The following is a 4813-nucleotide window of genomic DNA, read 5'->3' as shown; positions in this document are numbered from 1 at the left end:
TACGTTTTGTCTTTTCAGACTTAGAGCCAGGCAGCAAATTTTGTTCAAAAGAACGTCCTTCATTTTTGTATAACTACTTGCAAGGCTGGGAATTCTGGTCATGGCATCATTGGTATTTCTAGCTCTGCCATCAGTTTCAAAGTTGTTGTCCCCTCTTTCAAATCTTTATTCGGTCAATTCAACTTAGAGCAACCCGCTCTAACAGTGACACGGGGATCCTGTTGCCCTTGTCCTTTCTACCATTCCCTGTCTCGCTGAACAATGTCAGGATGAAACTTAATATTCTTTTATCTACTAAAAGGACATTTTCCCTGTACTGTTGGTCTGCTTCTGATACGAGATTATGAAAGAAAAGCAAAGATTTTGTGTTTTATTAAAATAATTTTCTCTTCTTTATTAGGTCTTTGACAGATCTTGCTCACACGTCTGTAACCTGGTGGTATTTTCCTTTAAAATCTTGTATTGTCTCTTTCGTCAAATACATAGTTAAATATCTTTCATAATTATCTATGATCCTATTTATTTAAATGTCTAAAACCTTTTGATATTTTTGACAAACTGCTGTCTGCATTGGCCATTATCGAGTTTTCTGGACATGCAAAATTAAATTCAGAAGAAGCTAAAAACAATTTGTCTGATCAAGCAGTGAGAAATTTTTAAAACTGATCAAAACCAACACCATCATAGTTAATGCTAATTACCTCCTCAAGAAAAATCTAAAGCTTATTGTTAAGGATGCTCAATCTAGAGCATCTCATAAGGAAAAGCTTTATTGGGATGACAAGGCTTGTAGTTTCAGTCCACACACCAATTTATACTGTGATCAGAACAAAACACCTGTCTTGCATGAAGACATGAAAAGACCTCTGATGGAAATGATCCATCAAATGACCTACAGGGCAGCTGAGAAGCTTGTAAGTTGCATGAAACAATACTGGTGGGCACATATTTCTACGGCTGCCGAAGTGGCACAATTGACTTGTAATGTGGTTTTTTTTTTTAACCACTAACTTGTTATAGTCCTTTTCATAGTTATTCTTTTGAAGAAGCTCCTTTATCTACTTTTCTATGAAGGACTTGGACACCATTTGCAACATGCATCCTTGTGTTCTTTCTTTTGAACCTGTTTGCTCAATGAAGAATTTCAAGGAAGGGTTTATGCTTGAAATTTTTACTTGGAGAGCGTTCCTCAGGTTCTTTTGGAAATTAGCCCTGAAGGACTTTTGGATCAAAGTATTTGCCGTGTTATTTGTCCTAATTAGTATGCTAATGATTTTCAGTATGTTACACACAGTAAGACTTCTTAGTTGGTAAATGCCTGCAATGTTGGAAGAACTTGTTTCTTTCATATCTGTTTTCATATTGGCCATTTGTCCTGTGCATTGAATCTCTTACTTGTTAAATTACTCTACCCTGCCTGGAATTCATGTACTAGCCAACTTATCTGCCTTTCTCCAAGTTCTTCTTACAATGGCCCTTGTTATTAAGAACTTATACAGCCTTGTTATGTTATACCCAGATTTTAATATTGCCCCCAAAAAACCAGAGACCGCCAGGGAGACTGAGTCACTCATGACTTTATTACTATGGGCTTATAAGCTCTGGCTCACAAGACTTCACCAACACAGTGGATCCATGCAGCGAGCGAGCCCCGAACATGGTGGGGCATGGGCTCTTTCAGGAAGGGGGCATTAGTGAAAATGGCGACACAGGCACAGTGATCCAATCCCTACCCCCCCAACAATACTGGCAGTAATTTAACCATGCATCGACACCCCCAGTGGGAGCCAATCACAACATTTAGAGCATTGGCCCATCACAGCGTGGGCCCAGGACCCTTATGTAGGGCATGACTAGTCTTAAGCAATAGGTGATTATCTTATAGCTTCCATCTTTAGGCTGACCCTTAGAAATGTTAATGGTGTTAGCTGGCCTTCAAGGTCAGAGGGAAGCTTGAATCAGACCTGCATCCTTACAGTTATATAGCCGTTGGGTTAATATTTTATTTTTTTCTTGTGACCCTCATTGCTGATGGTCAAGCCATATCACACCTTTCTGTCCCTATCCTACAAAAACTTTTTGCTCTACAAACCAGATTGATTGTTGGATTTGTGCCAGAAGAAACCATACTCAGCATGGAGCCTGCATGGGATTCTCTCCCTCTCTGCCCCTCCCCTGCTCGCTCTCTCTCTCTCTCTCTCTCTCTCTCTAAAAATAAATAAGTTAAAAAAATAAACTGATGAAAGAGTCTGAGCAAAGGGACCTACTTATACTTTGTCCATAGAAGGTTCTGGATTTGTGTGTGTGTGGCACAAGTATTTACTTCATTCTTCCTATTAAATGGAAAGGATATTATGGGATTGTTGATTTTGCCTATGATGCCACCATTAGAAAGACTCTTCCCTCCACTGCTCTTGTACCAAGTCTGGGATTCTTCTCATGTCAATTAAAAAGACCTTGGGGAAGCTGGGAAGGTTATAGTTTTGGATTGCTCACATCAATAACTCAATTGTATATATAAAGGATCACGTTCATACCTTTTCCCAAGACTTTTTTTTCCTTGGGTTGGCATAATATACTTGGAAAGGACAACATACAACTTAATCATATTCATGGCCGTCACCTTTAATGTTTCTGTTCAAGCATTTGAATTATCAACAAACTCAAGTTGATAGCAGGGCAGAAATTGTCTCATAGAATAAGAGGGAAGAGGGCACTTGATGTCTTATGGAATAACAGGAAGGCATTCATGCCCTATTAGGAGAAAAATGTTTCTATATTAATTGATCTGGTGCATTAATATAAAAACTAAAATTTATAAAGGATAATATCAACCTATTACCTGAAGTAGGGCACAAGAAGCAGGTCTTGGAGATTATTTTGATCTCTTTAGTTGTTTACCATCAGGTATAGGATCATGGTTCAGAATGATAGGAAAAACTCATTTATCACTCTAAATTTTATGTGTTACTATGTTAATCAAAAGCTTACTAAAAATTGAATCTTCTGCTATAACTCACCCAAATGCAAAGCTTGTGTTTGTACAGATTGCTATGTTAGATACTTTTTATGGGTATGAATTTTATGGACTAGAAAACTTGGAGAAATTAGTTACAATACTTTCTCGCACATCCCACCCCCCCTACCCCCCTGCCATGCCCTCTATCACAGAGGGGTAAGATGGAAGCAGAACAGGTAATGAAATTACTCTGGCCTTTTAGGGACTAATACTACTATCTTGATTTTTCTCTGGGGACTTAAGAGCAAATGGGGAAAGATGTGAGAAGAACTGATAGCACTGACTTCATTTTTGTACTTAGAACTTTATCTTGTTAAATATGAAATAGTACTGGTCAAGCTGATTTGTCAACAGTAAGGCTTTACTTCCTTATATTTGTTCTTTAGATCAATTCTATTGCGCTAAGTACACTGAGCATTTAAGTACTTCCTAATTCAACATTCTTAACAATTTCCTAAATTAGTGCCTAAGGTACAGGAAGTTTTGGGAATATTATCAGTGCTAATTACTCTTCTTATGCTTATCATCTTGCTAAGAAGGATCACCTAAAACCTCTATGGACATCTGATTATGGTCACTCCTTGGATTGATTCACTTGAAACTCCAAGTGGCTTACTAAAGCCCCAGCTGAGGAAACTGCGTAGGAACCATTTTCTGACTGCCTTCATGTTTTTCAATGTGGCCTGACCCTAATGAAAGTGTCCTTAGAACATCTGCCAAAGATTAAAAATTACCCTCAACGTGGGACATGACTTCCTGGGATAGGTCTATCCAGTGACGTGGGCCTAAGTAAATACAGGATTGATTAGTGATGTTTTCAGGGAAGGATCTTAAACAAAAGAGGGAAATGTGAAAAGTGAAATGAGATGGAGTCATTTATATTAAGTTTTTTTTTTTGTTTTGTTTTATACAATGAAGCTGGGAGGCCATTAAAGAGGGAACCTATCCTCACCCATGGAACTATGTGCTTTTAAATAGGATCAAATCCCAAATATTCCAAGGATTCAGCATAAATACCTTTAATTTGCTTCAATAATAAATTTTGCTTAGTAACCAATTATATTGTCTAGATTAGCTTTTTGCCACTAACACCAATAAAAAGTTCTTTGCAAATAATGTATACAGGCATTCCTTTTGCTTAAAAACCTGCTGACTTTTGCTTTCGGGTAGGATTGTATTTGATTTACTTACCCAAATCTGTGTCTCCTGAATTACAGTTCTTTGATCCTTAGTAAATGCTCTTGCTTAATTATTGTCTCCTGACAACTTTAGATTGACAGGATAAATTTGTAAAGCAGATCTCTAGAGCTTATTCATTTTATTTAAGTGATGCCTGTTGATTAGCAATTTCTTATTTTTCCCTCCCTTTGTCACTGGTGACTACCATTCTAATCTTTGGCTTTAAGAATATGACTATTTCAGATATTTCATGTATGTGGGATCATGGATTACTTGTCTTTCTAAGTCTAGCTTTTCTCACTGAACAAGAGTGTTGAAGGTCCTTCTATATTGTTGCATGTTTCAGAATTTTCTTGGATAGTAATCAATTGTATACACCACATTGAATTTATCTATTCATCAGCTGATGCACATTTAGGTCGATGGACATATGTTCCTCCATATTAGTTATCATGAAAAGGGCTGCAATGAACATAAGAGGGCAGATGTCTCTTTGACATCCTGACTTTAGTTTTGGGGGTAATATACCCAGAAGTGGGATTATTGGACCATAGAGTAGTTTTATGCTTCCTTTTATGAGAAACCTGTGTAATTTTTAAATTTAAAATTGAAGGA

The 4813-nt window shown here is 37.3% G+C and overlaps 1 protein-coding gene across 1 annotated transcript in view; it reads right to left on the bottom strand.

Annotated features, from left to right (window-relative positions):
* LOC115303619 (olfactory receptor 6C70-like) overlaps positions 1-4813 on the bottom strand; it is a 104469-nt gene that overhangs the window by 2446 nt on the left and 97210 nt on the right. The gene's annotated exons all lie outside the window — the stretch shown is intronic.

The sequence above is a fragment of the Suricata suricatta genome, chromosome 10, assembly GCF_006229205.1.
Source record: "Suricata suricatta isolate VVHF042 chromosome 10, meerkat_22Aug2017_6uvM2_HiC, whole genome shotgun sequence".
Classification (NCBI taxonomy): Eukaryota; Metazoa; Chordata; class Mammalia; order Carnivora; family Herpestidae; genus Suricata; species Suricata suricatta.
The sequence above is the reverse complement of the archived record's forward strand: the minus strand, read 5'-3'. Positions and strand labels throughout refer to the sequence as shown.